This window comes from Acipenser ruthenus, chromosome 20 (assembly GCF_902713425.1).
Source record: "Acipenser ruthenus chromosome 20, fAciRut3.2 maternal haplotype, whole genome shotgun sequence".
Classification (NCBI taxonomy): Eukaryota; Metazoa; Chordata; class Actinopteri; order Acipenseriformes; family Acipenseridae; genus Acipenser; species Acipenser ruthenus.
The window spans coordinates 28,702,027-28,716,127 of record NC_081208.1 but is presented as its reverse complement, the minus strand read 5'-3'; the positions used below and the strand labels follow the sequence as shown (position 1 = coordinate 28,716,127).

At 40.4% G+C, this 14,101-nt stretch overlaps 1 protein-coding gene across 1 annotated transcript in view; it reads left to right on the top strand.

Moving 5' to 3' along the window:
• Nucleotides 1-4,641: 4,641 nt before the first annotated feature.
• The window catches only part of LOC117425480 (docking protein 4-like), a 40,081-nt gene continuing 30,621 nt past the window's right edge, over nt 4,642-14,101 (top strand). The window contains exon 1 of the mRNA XM_034042441.3: nt 4,642-4,888. The gene's annotated coding sequence lies outside the window, so the exon portion shown is untranslated. The remainder of the gene's footprint in view (nt 4,889-14,101) is intronic.

Here is a 14,101-nt window from a genome sequence, read left to right as displayed (position 1 = left end):
TCAACCAGCTACCTTCACTAACCCAGACCCTCAACCATGGAGACCATTGCATCTCAACCAGCTACCTTCACTAACCCAGAACCTCAGCCATGGAAGTCATTGCATCTCAACCAGCTAACTTCACTAACTATATATATCATGAAATGTACGGTGGCAGTAAAAACAAAAACAACAAAAAAAGACTATGAGTATATAATTTGAAGCTACTTATTATTTAAAAAAATGCAAATATATTCAACCATGAATTAAAACTTTATTTGATCAATTATTATGACGAATAACTAGCATTTTTATAATTGGTAACTATTTAATTTGCCTACAGGCTAATTATATAAATTACTGTGGGCCCACCAAGGAAGATTTTTCAAATGAACTAAAGCTAGCGTTCGTTCTTTAGAGAATGTTAGAAAATAAAAAATGACAAAATGTTTTAAACTTGTACATCTAGGCTAAACGCAGATGAATGGCAGCGCAGAATGAGCTGCACTGTATGTTTTTCATACATGTATCAGAAAACAAATTTCAGCTTCAGCTGTAGGTGGAAAGGAGATAAAAAGTCTACAGCTGCAAAGGTACAAGGAAGGGCAGCCAAAAAGTGTTCCGTCAGCTCCCCTCCCTCCATCGCACGGCCTCATCTGGCAGTGATGAGGTGCTGCTCATTTCACCAGCTTGTCACCACCACTGCGTAACTGCATTCCCAGGTCAGAGGTCACCCCTGACACCTCACAAATCCACTGACCCACTGACAGGTTAGCAGGGGAATGGAGGCTCTGACTGGCTCAGTGGCCACACTCAGCATTGTGTGTCTTTACACTTCAATGAAAACCAGGGTTTGAGGAGAGTTAGTGATGAAAATGTCTTCAGTTATTATTTTTTGCCAGTATCGTCTTTCATTGCAACACAGTTGTGACAGTGCATTTACAGTGTAGTGTTTTCCTTTTCTTTGGCAATGTGAAGTTCCACTGTCAGTAGGTGTGTTGGTGCCATTATAGGGCCATTTTTACCATTTGGAAAAAACAAGGAGGCAAAATGCATTTCCATTCATCTGTATTTAGCTTAGATGTACAAGTTTAAACAGAACTGGTAATAAACCTGTATTGTATGCCTACAGTAGCTTATCCATTTCCATCTACTGCAGACACACAGTCACGCAGCTGCAACACGCAGCCCCAGGGCAAATCTGAATGTTCTAGCTACAATCACGTCCACTTAGTTTCTGTTTACCTTTGATACGCATGATTATTTGCCAAGCACACACTGCCATGCATTTGCTGAATATTAGAGTCAAAGATGTAATTGTCATAAGGTTCTTAATCCTGGATTAGCTGGTGCAACAGGGGTGTTCTGTTACCGTGTAGGTATCTGCTGAGAAAATGAGAGAGACACAGAGGGTTTGCAGTTGAAACGGCTCTCAGGCGTCCAGTTTTTATTAAAGCACTTGCAGTCAGGTGTAGTGGTACGTGGTCTCCACTAGGGTACCAGCAATGGTAGCCCAGCTAGTGCTAAAAGATGTATATGTTACACTCAATCAGGATTCAGAAAATCACCGATAAAAATAAACATTTCATAAACATTTCGTGATTTCAAGCATTTACAAATTATCAAAGAACAAAATGAAAGGTTATTTTGGTCTTTGAGCAAATTATTGTGGTCAGATTGAGAAATGGAAAATACCAAACAAGGAAAGAACGACTGGCAGTGACACAGCGCTGGTGTTATTTACACACCCAATGAGACTGGCAATAACGAAGTGCTGGTGTTTTTCCCATGCTGTGTGCCTGCCTGCCTGCCTCTTCCTTTCTTGGTATCTGCTTCCAGTCCTACAACAACCTCATCTGTCTCCGTTAACACGGTAGCTTATCTGAACTCTGGCTCCTCAGTTCTCTTGTGAAAACACCCCTGTCTGGAGATCCTGGGCAAGATTTATTATGACAATTTATCAAGCCTGCTACTCATGGTCTGAACTGGTTCTACCGGTAGTAATGCTTATAGTTTATTAGTTATTATGTAATTTATTAGGTATTGCACATTCTCAGACCACCCAATCAACAATGCTAATGTATGATTTTAAACAATCCCTAAATACATTTAAATTGATACAGAATGAGGAGGACAATGGGGTTCCATGAGAAATATAATTGAAGCCCCCAGGGCAAGTCATTGATTTTTGAAACCGTGAAAAAACACGCTTTTGCTTGTGATGGGCTGGGATTTGTAATAGCAGTGAACAGGATATTGTAGGTATCGAATGCTGCTCAGATGGCTGTGTTGAGAGGGAGCAGAAATTACAGTTGGAACTAAAGACATTAGTTATTAAGTCTGCTACAAAAAAATCTGATAATCAGCAGTTGAGAATTATACAATTCACACATTCTGTACCCTACTAGAATATTAAACATGTAGAATTGAGACCAGGATGGAGGATGTGACATGCTTACACTGAAGGCATTAATTACATTGTAATTCATTACACTGAAAAATAAAGTACTGTCTATAATGGTCTTACTAAAGGTCAATCACAATCCCAGTCGGCTGCAGCATCCAATCAGGAAGGGAATACTTGGTATATCGCTGGCTTTACCTAAACACGCCCCCTGTGGAGATGAAGACGCAGCCCTGTGCTACTCGGGACGTGAGCGCTTCACAGCTCTGTGCTTCCATGCTCGGGTACTGTCAGCTGTCACAGCGACCAGTAGGGGGCGAGATCTGAACGTGTGTTCTGCTGTGTTCTGTCTGTCAATCTGTCAGTATCTGAAGGGCATAATAAAACACATTTTCTATTAATATGACAGCATGAATTAGAGGCTACGTCTCCTGAATTTTATTATACTTGGAATGTTTAAAGGATATGTTCATGGAAATATTAGATAGAAAATTTAAAAAGTAAAGCCCTACAAATACCATCAAGAAATATTGTAACTTAATATGACTAAGAAAACTGTAAATAAAAAGAGAAAACATTGCATACAATATAAACACATTTTCAAATGCAGTTAATTTGTATATATAAGATATCCATGTTACAGTATCCTTCACAAAGCATTTTCAAATAGTCTTCAGTCATTTCTATTGTTTAATAATTAAGTGGGTGACTAATGAACCGCCTGGCCAATTATAATGTGTAAAAAAATGTACACAGTGAAATACTTCTAGAATGGAGAGCTTAGTTATCATTCAAATCAATGTTTAGTGTAGTCTTCGAAGACTTGAGTTGAAGACAATAGTCTTTTATTTGTCTTGTTCTTTGGTAAGGCTGTTTCAGTTTTACAGTGAAGACACAAAGGTATGTTTCTGTTTCTTGTCTCACTTCACCTGCTAACTGTCTCTGCCCTTTGGGGCCAGGCGTGGTCACCATGGCAACTGGTTTCTTCTGATTAGGGACTCTGGTACAGACTGAGGGAATTTGAAGTATATGGTACAATAAAATTGTAAAAATCTATATCTATTTATTGGAATGCTCTAGAGCTGTGCAGCAAGTCCACAGCTTTTTCTCATGGGTTTATCTGCATGTTTAAGATACGACTATAAGAAACAAACCAGGCCAGTTTTTTGGTAGCCCATTTATGAACCTTGGTAGCCTGCTTCTGGGACCCTGCCAGTTTTGACTGGTGTCGCAAGCCAGTTAGCAGGGGTGCATTTAAAGGGATTATGTGAATATCTGCTGGTCTTTATCACAAACGCCCCTGCTGTAGATAATTACACTCAGGAGGAGGAGCCCCAGCCCTAGCCAGCATTCTACCGTACTCCTTAGAATAGTATGGAGGTGCCCCATCGCACCGGCTGATCAATAAAGAACATTATGGACAGGTGCTTTTACATGAACAATTAACATACCTGTGCTGTATATAGAGATTTCATGACTGTTTTACATGGGCGACTCCCTGAGATTAGAGAGAGAGAGAGAGAGAGAGAGAGAGAGAGAGAGAGAGAGAGAGAGAGAGAGAGAGAGAGAGAGACTCTCAAGCTGTGATGTTACATGTTTTATTGATTCTGTAGGATTTCCATCCATTTCATTATGCTTATATTCATTTTATTGTACGTTATACAATAATCATACTGATTTATATGCTGTTCACGACTGTATAGGTTAAATGTATCCGAAATATAGTTATGATCATATATAGGTTAAATCTATCCGAAATATAGTTATGATCATATTTCAGATACTAGTTAGTATGAGACATATTATATTACACATGTTACATATATCTCTAAAATGTATTTTCAAGCTTACGATACGGTATTTGTTTTTTTTTTTTTTAGCTTGGTAAACATTTTTCCTAAATACATTCTATTAAATATGACACCCATGTTGTGTAACAGTATGGTATAGTCATTGTATCTTTATTCTATATGCACAAATCCGTTCGATATGTATCTATATAACAAACATTCATCCTCGTATTACCTCCTACATGCCGTATTTATAATGCATATATTATTCTATGTGTCTTATACAAATAGATTCTTTTTTTTACCTCTTCAGAACTGGCACATTAAAATGTACAGCATTGCATCTGAAGTTGGGTTGGGCAGGAACTAAAACAAACCAATACAGTACATAAATAAATAATTAATTAAACCACAGCCGCGCCGTCTATTCTGTTATATACGGTGCAGTGGGACTCGCTAAATTATTGCTTGTTCTGTGAGGCTTCACTGAATGCAGCTCCGAGCTATCAAGCTGTAGCCTGCTGTCGGCATAGAGGCAAAGGCTGCACTGTCTGCTAACACGCACACAGAAACACAGGTCTGCCTGGTTTTTCAAGGGATTATTATACACCTCGCACCCTGTACTAGCCTGGCAGATGTTCTGCGCATGAATGTCAGAATAGGAACGGTGTTGGAGTCCCTTTCTTCATCCGGCCCGCAGCCTCCTGTCACCCAGGTAAGACAGACCGTGGCTCGTTTTCGTGGTAAATTCGAAGACGGGGTTCGGCTGCTGGTTTAACGCAGAATTTCTCGATGATGTATCTTTTGATGTTGCTTTAGCCTTGAATCTTTATATAAGCGTGCATGTATCTGAGAAAAAACATTATTTGTTAGAAGAAAACATTGTTCCCTTGACCATCGTAGCAGGATTCTTCGGTTCTGCTGAATCTGCGACTCAGCTGGGGAAAGATAGAAATAATAATCAAAATAGTACATATGTGCATACATACATATACTTGTCGTTTACATACCTTTATTCTTCATTTTAAATGGAATACATTACATTTATTTTTACAATTGTAGATAAGTAAACATGTTACCATATTTCTTTTGCAAGATGATAAGTACTGTAGAAATCGTTCTCTTGAATGTATTCAAGCATGTAACATGTACTATAACGTGAACAAGAATAACACCAAAAAAAAAAAAGCCTTGTTAAGCCTCTTATTAACAGACACAACATCTGTTCAACTGCTGTCTTGCTCTCTTCCAGTAGCCTAAATAGTGCGTAATTCACTGTAGTAGATTTTAATTGACAAGATAACTGATCTAGCATTGACATGAATTATTTCCTAACAGCATTCCACTGAAACACTGACACATATTTTTACAGATAGAATAACACTATTGTACTTTAGGCCCCCTCACTATGATATGTTAGTACATATTTTGTAGGAGGTTGACTGCCTGTTTAATTCAGATGTATTAATTTACCTTTTTGCTTTTAACTTCAGCTTCCCACGTATCCAATACCTCATTCTGGAGAATGTTATTATTTTTCTTTGTGGTATGAATAATGCAGTGGTGTTATTATTTTATGATTGAATTCAGCTAAAAATTAGATGATTCATATTATTATTATTAGTTTATTATTATTATTAGTTTATTTAGCAGACGCCTTTATCTAAGGTGACTTACAAAGACTAGGGTGTGTGAACTATGCATCAGCTGCAGAGTCACTTACAACTACGTCTCACCCGAAAGACGGAGCACAAGGAGGTTAAGTGACTTGCTCAGGGTCACACAATGAGTCAGTGGCTAAGGTGGGATTTGAACTGGGGACCTCCTGGTTACAAGCCCTTTTCTTTAACCACTGGACCACACAGCCTATGAAAACATCTCATTCAAAAGCTGCCATTCATTCGTATGCATGCAGCAATCCAGGCAGGTAATACCCTAATAGCAGGGTTGGTTTGACTGTAATTTTCAACATTTTCACCAGTGAGTTGCCGTCTTTAGACAGTATTCAACAGACCGAACCTGTGATTAAAACAAAACTTGCGCGGTAGGCCTACGTAGCTATTGTCCACAGCAGTCTGTTCAATTGAAACCTGAAAGGAAATGTTTTTTTTTTTTTTTCAATGTGTTGGTCAATACAGCACACATAATTACAAGTCATTTTCCCCCTATTGTTCCACACCTTGCATCAGTTTACTATAGTGTTGTTCAATGAATCAGGAATACCTTTCCAATCCCATTGAGCATTAACTGTGGAGTGTTTATCCTAATCGTTGATCTATATGTGCGTTTTGCTTTAAATGATTCATATATAAACATCACGCACACACTCCCTTGTTGTCTGTGTTTAGATTTCCATTGGAGAATAAGGAGTTTACATTATAGATTGAAACACACAGCAGAAGATTGGTGCATACTGCTGCAGTGTTGAAGGTAGCGGGTTTGAGTAGCTCAGTGGTTAAAGTGCTGGGCTGCAGTGTGGAAGATAATGGGTTTGAGTAGCCGGAGGAAGTGGTTAGGCTATGGAAGGAAGTAGGCTTAAGGCTAATGCACGGAAAAACAAACACTCATGTTTAGATGGTTTCAAAACAGATTAAGTTGCATTCAGGTTGGATTTGACTTTCCCTTTACTGGGTTCAGTGTGGCATATAAGACAGAAGACTGAGTTTGTGTATTGGCTTTGATGCTAATCATAGAGATAGGAATACAGTGCAGGCAGCTAAACAAAAAAAAAGGATTGAAACACTGGCCCTGGAACACAGTCAGGGTATCAGCTATAAGCTTGCACAGCTATTCTGAAACAGCCCTGCAAATATCTACAGCAGAAAGAAAGGATTGTGGGACTTGTGTTTCTGGCTGGCTGGCTCTGTGAAAGCAACCAGACTGCCCTCACACCCTGAGAAAACCCTTTAATTACCACCTAGCACTCGCTGCAGCATTCTCTGCTCTGCAAATGACAGGCTAGCGAGTAGATCGCTGCTAAGGCATGTTCAGCAAGACCTATCAAACTTGTTATTTAAAGAGAATCTACCAGGCGCTAGACCGTTCCTCTAGAAAGGTTTCTACTAATTAACATGGCACTGTAGTTGGACACACTTTAATAGGCATCTACCATGCTTTACTATGATTTCAGCGTGTTTTAATGTGCTTAACAATGCTTTAGCTATGCAGTACTGCATTTTGTTCAACCACAGAAAGCATTTATGTGAACTGATCTACCTGTATGATTCTGAACACCTCTGTATCACTGTATATATCTGTGGGCTTCCTTGTCAAGCTGGGGTCCCATAGCCTTTACCACGCTCTGTATTAGAAAACCAGTAAGATATAAAAAAAAATGTATATTAGCCAGTGACCACTCTCTACTGCACTGCAGGGAGAGACAGTTTCCAATTCACCAGTACTTGTTCTGGTCTTGTTTACTGACAGGTGTTAGTGGATCAGGTCACTCTCCTCTGGGCCAGGGGGTCACAAGTTCATAGTCATCTGTACAATAACTTGATAGCCTTTATCCATCAACACCCCATTAGCGTATACTGTGCTTAAGTGTACGGGAGAGGGGGTCTGTGTTTAAGGAAGTGCCACTCTCCTGACCAGAGGTGAGATCAAATGCGTAAATACAACAAAGCTAAAATATGTGACTTTTTTATTTTTTATTTTGGACAAACAGTGTAGAAAACGCCCAGGTTCTGTAAATATACATATTGTGGTTAAGCACAAAATGAATTAGACAGTGATTCATTGGAAAACTGAATGCATTCTCCAGAGGCTGGAAAGTTTAAATGTGTTTAAGTGAATATGGTTAACCTCACTGAGCCAGTCTGGTTTCCAGTAGAGGGAGATGCTGAATTGTGGCCACTTAGCTAAGCAAGTATTGAGCATATAGTGCCTAAATAATAAAAAATATATATCAGGAATTTCATCTCTTTCTCTTTAAAAAAAAAAAAAAAAAAAAAAAAAGATCCCATGTTTTCATACATAAGGCTATTCAGAACTTTATAAAGAGCTGGAAATGAGCTGCGATGGCTGATTACTTTTCAGAAGCTGCCAGTCTGAGATGTCAGGCCCCATTGCTGGTTGAAACTAGACAGCGACCCCATGCTGGGACAGCCTGTGGGGAGGGAGGAGGGGAAGAAACAGGACTGGTACAGAAACGGGCTAGCTGAACTTCTGCTCGAAATGGTCCTTCTTTTTGGGATACCATTTAAGACCTCAGCAATGCACCCGACGCTGTCAGCCTGCAATAACACTTAAACGCACAACACATTAACAGACCCAGCATGTTCTTTCAATTGCAAAGCAAATTGAAATAGAACAAAGCATACCTGTGAATGATTGAGATGCAGAGAAGCCTGTGCTGGCACCATTGATTATTATTATTATTATTATTATTATTTATTTCTTAGCAGACGCCCTTATCCAGGGTGACTTACAATTGTTACAAGATATCACATTATTTTTACATACAGTTACCCATTTATACAGTTAGGTTTTTACTGGAGCAATCTAGGTAAAGTACCTTGCTCAAGGGTACAGCAGCAGTGTCCCCTACCAGGGACTGAACCCACAACCCTCCGGTCAAGAGTCCAGAGTGGTTAGCCAAGAGCCCTAACCACTACTCCACACTGCTGCCCCACACAGTGTGGAAACAGCAGTAGAATGCCACTCTGAGTCTTCTTTTTTTTTATAACATCGTATCATGTTGCGCGTGTAATATGGGGAGGTAGCACGCAAGGAAATAGATGTCAGTCAATGTTTTAGCAGTTTTTGGCTTTTCCGTGGTTCGCCAACAAAGTTTTCTTGTTCTGCTCTGGGTGATTGCATAAAAGAGAGTGCTGGATGGAATTTCAGCTTGACATTTTTTTACATTTGTCATATTTTGTTTGCTCAAGAGCTTTCTAAACTTTTTTTCTGCAAGCGGTGGCTGTTTTTGCAGAGCTGTCAGTCTGACAGGGTGACATTGAAAAGCCCTGTTAACTGATGTGTGTGTGCAGCGATTAAAGTGAGCCTGTGTCTGTGATGGAGACCGAGTGCTACAATCAATTTGTACCGTAAACAAATCGTTACTGCTAATGTGAGAACAAAGGGTGGACTGTAACCACTTACCCTAGTAGTCAGCATTAGTAGCTAGCAGTACATTATTGAAAAGCTAGCCTGCAGGGGCTCCTGAGTGGCGCATCCAGTAAAGGCGCTCCGCGCGGAGTGCAGGATGTGCCCTATAGCCTGGAGATCACAGGTTCGAATCCAGGCTATGTCACAGCCGACCGTGACCGGGAGTTCCTAGGGGGCGGCGCACAATTGGCAGAGCGCTGCCCGGGTAGGGAGGGCTTAGGTTGGCAGGGGAATTCACGGCTCACCGCGCATCAGTGACCCCTGTGGCCGATAGGGTGCCGGTGGTTCCGCCAGATCTGTATTGTCCTCCGGCACTAAAAGTCTGGTGGCATTGCTGTGGATCTGCAGTGCGAAAAATGACGGCTTGGCAGGAGCACGTTTTGGAGGACGCATGTTCCAGCCTCCGTTTCCCGAGTCGGCGGGGGGGTTGCGAGCAGTGAGCCGAGGATACAGATAATAATTGGGCATACTAAATTGGCGACGACTAAATTTAAAAAAAAAAAAAAAAAAAAAAAAGCTAGCCTGCTGTTGATGGAGAGGGATACATAATACACTGAAAATGAGTCTTATAATGTGACTATTTTCAAAGCATTTGCTCTAGTCTTGTTTTTTGAAGAGAGAAAAAAAATCACGGTGAATATTACAAAACTGAAAAGCAAATAGCCCGAGGGTGCTTATGAGACCTTTGATTTATATTACTTTGCTGTTTGTGATTTATTTCCTTTCAAAAAAATAAGTGTTAATATAAAATAGAAGTTAATTAAAGACTGCAATAAACAACTTGAAAATATGTCCCTAAAGGCCATGTTTTTTTAAAGCGATTCCTCCGTTCTTTAATTAACTTCTATTTTTTTAAAGGTGAAAACAAATATGTTAATGTTATAAAATGAAATAAATAAATAAATAAATGGGTTCTAGTCTTGTCAAATGAACACCTAACTTTGAAAATATGTCCCTTTCTTAGTTTAGTTTATGATTTATGAATGAAGTAATTTATAAAGTCATATATGTATAACAGGATAGCCCCTTTGTGCATACTTTCTCTTTGCCAAAGTGTTATGAGTTGCAAAGGAGCTTCTCAGGCAGGATAAATGCTGTATAGTACATATTATTTACAGTGAGGCTACATGACAAAGACAGCCAGTTCTCTGGCTCCAAGGCCTTCTATCTAACAGTAGTTTCTGCTGTGTTTTATATTTTGTGTAGTTTATTGCTCCTTTCATTCGTTATAACAAAAGTCTTTCCAAGAAAATACAAAGGCTCTTGGGATTTAGATACTGTAACTGTGTTTTTTTTCCTTTTAAAGACATACCGGAACAACAATAAACTAATTGAAAAGGTTTCAGATAAAATATTGCATTGTTTCCTGTCTGTCCGGAGCTGTCTGAATGAATCGATTATTTCATTAGCTTTGTGAGATAGAGGATATCTGCTGCGTGAAGTTCTTTTGTTCAGTCTGGAGAGTCTCATAGAGCTGACCAGTGTTGGGCATCGCTTGCTCCTGTTGTCAGTACAGTATGATTGTGATTTCCTTGTACCAGACACTAGCTATTCAAAGCTGCAATCCCACTGCTACAAATCCCAGGCAACTAAAATACTGTTACTACTTACGACAGTCCTCGTCTACAACAGGGTTCATTGAGGGATCTGCAAGAATTAAAGCCATGGGTGCAAGCACATGTAAATAAAGTGGCTTGAATGGTTGTTGAATGGAGCTGAAACCGTTATTAGAAGCATTGATGGTACCTACCGTACTGAGAGAAAGAACCTGTTCATTTATAACACAATGAAATCATTTCAGGAACTTCTTGGTTTAAATAAAAGTGCTTGACTTATAAAGTCAATGCACATATGGTTTATAGTGTTAATATCTCAATAACAGTGCAGGGGTTAGTGCACTCTCCCTATCACACCATGCTGTTTGAGTGCATCTAACGTAATGCCCCTTCCTAAGGATGGGTCGCTACTACCTTGCACTCTTCTCTGTGTAGAAGAACAGGTTTGAGTGACACTGATTAGTCTGCTTTTTTTACACCAGGTACCCGTTCACACAGCTGGGTCAACATGGGACAGACATGCCCTTTGCATGCCTTGACAGGTTCGAGCCCAGGAGGCTCTTCACAGAGTTCAAAGCTTATCGTTTTGAGTCTGCCAGGGACATTCATTTTCAAACAAACGGGTGACAGGGGATGTGCTTGAATTAACTACTAAAATCGGAAGAGCATCGTGGGGATGAGCAATTAAACCTGATCAGATGTTCTTCTTGCCTGCTGATTACTCCCCTGTGGGCTCCTAACATCATCACAGCTTGCCAGGGAGATAGCGATACAGCACTTGATTTTCGAAATGCTGCCACAGCATTCTTAAGCCAAGCTGTTTACACGTGTGAAAATTGTTAAAGGCATAGTGTACAGATTCAGGCAAATACAGAATACATGGTTTAAATGAAGGGTCCATCGAATGTCTTAGCACAGAAGCTTTGAATTTTTTTTGCCATCGCAGGCATGTGTTTAGAGAATGTTTGATTTGGTAATTTTATTGAGTAGTGCCATAGACAAGAGAGATAAAGTACTATAGTGATATACTTTGTGATGCTCTTTGGTTCCATAAAGTGGTCATAGAGGACTAGGGTTAAGATAAGTGTTAACTTCAATGCTCAAACTCTTTCTTAACTAAAACCAGGGCGAAGGAAGTTATGACAATAGTCCAAGCAGCCTGACTTTAATTCGATACCGTCAGCCATGCTGAAGAGAAGATAGCTAATACAGGCAATATAAACACAATTTGAAATGCTGCTAGCTCTTTATCTACCCAGCATTGTAGAAGAGAGTGCCAGACAGAAATCTAAAGCAGTTCAATGGTGTGCAGGCACTGAAAATGTGACTTCCCGTGATTGCAATCTCACTTTGTCACAATCAGCTCTCCACCTGACCTTGTTACATTTCCTGGGTTCTGTTGCTTATCTTGATGTGAGATTGGAGTCTGCCTCATCACTGCGAGAGCAGGCTCAGGAGACAGCAGAGCGGGCGCTATCCAGCTGAAATAAGTTTGCATTTCAACTTCTCTCATTCTTTAAAAGAGAATCAGTGAGTGGAAAATAAAAAGAGAGAGCTCTATTGTAATTGGTGCCATTTGCTAGTACCGCTCCCTGGTATCCTAACATCATCGGCTTTTTCTAATCATAATTCTTCTTCTGAATCGTTTGGTATCATAGTTCAGACTCCACAGGTCTCTATTCTGCTAAGATTGTTTTTTTGTTTTTTTAAAATTTTTACCACCTTGAGTTGAATTCAAGTATGATGACCTTCAGATTGAAAACATTCCCAGGATTGTCAATCATAGTTAGCATAAAAGCTATTTCAAGTCAATACAGTTATCTGAATCATATTGTGTTTTTTTTGGGGGGAGTTAGTTATCAGCTTACCATATTGTCTAATAAATGCACAATCTACTACTACAAACTGTTTTACTGTTGGCCCTTCCTCACTAAAATTAATGAAAAAAAGAAAGCGAGTGTCCTCTCAGAAACCAACCTCATGCAAAACTGCACTTTTCTCATTCCGTACCTACACTATGAATAAAACAGGACAGCTTTTTGTGTCTAAACAGAATGCAGAATTTGACAGATATGATGATGCATAATTTATTGATTCCTTTCGCCATCATACAGTATGTTCATCTTTGTTTTGGGGTGTATCATTGGAAGGCCAAACCATGTCAGATATTGTGGTGGAGAGAGGTTTAACCACAGGCATGCTGCAATCCCCACCCCTCTCCTAGGAGAGGAAAGGAGATTGGGCTTCGAGCTCCCCAACCACAGAGCTGGCTCCTGGGTAGACTCAGAATAAAGCCTGAGGGATTGTGTTTGGAATAGGCGGACTGCTCTGGACTGTGTCAGGAATGAGACACTACCCCAAAGATAGTGCCTTTATGAGATCCACTTCATTCCAGCACACACACACACTCACATATGCACACACACACACACACACACACACACACACACACACACACACACACACACACACACACACTCTCTCTCTCTGTCTCTCTCTCTCTTTCTCTCACACACACACACATACCCCCCCCCTCTCTCTCTCTCTCTCACACACACACACAAACTCTCTCTCTCTATCACACGCACACAAACACACACACACACTCTCTCTCTCTCGCACACCCACACACACAGCCACTCGTATGTCAGAAAATTCCTTTCCACTCTTCAGACGGTAGCGGTTTTCTGTTTCCCTCTCAGCAGATGGCATTAATTGTGTCGCTTACCCTTTCAGAAAAAGAACCACTGGCAACAATGCACATAACAACAATACTTACTGTGATCGCAAGTACACATGGCTTATTCTGTTCAGAAACCGGGCCCCCTGGCCAGCATTATGCACTGCAGTAGCAGTACAGCATACCAAACTCTACGGCAGGCTTCCGTACGTGGCAGTGCACTTAGGCTATTTAGCAACGGTGAAAGAAATGTATGTCAGGTAACGTCATGGTCTTTAACCTTCGACTGCTGGAACATGAATAAGGTAAGGCACTAGCTCAGTGTGGGGAGGAGGGCAATTGACAGAGAAAGGGTTAACAGTAAACTAAAGATAAGGTACTGGAACCACTAGCTCAGTGTGCGGAGGAGGGCCATTGACAGAGAAAGGGTTAACAGTAAACTAAAGATAAGGTACTGGAACCTTAAAGCTGCTGCTAATCCAGCTTTGCTGATCCTTTCACATCAGTGCCGTCTGTAGCCGGCCTTAAGGTTTATACAAAGGGTCAGGCTGGCACCTCCCGGGGGGCCATTAACACTTGGTGA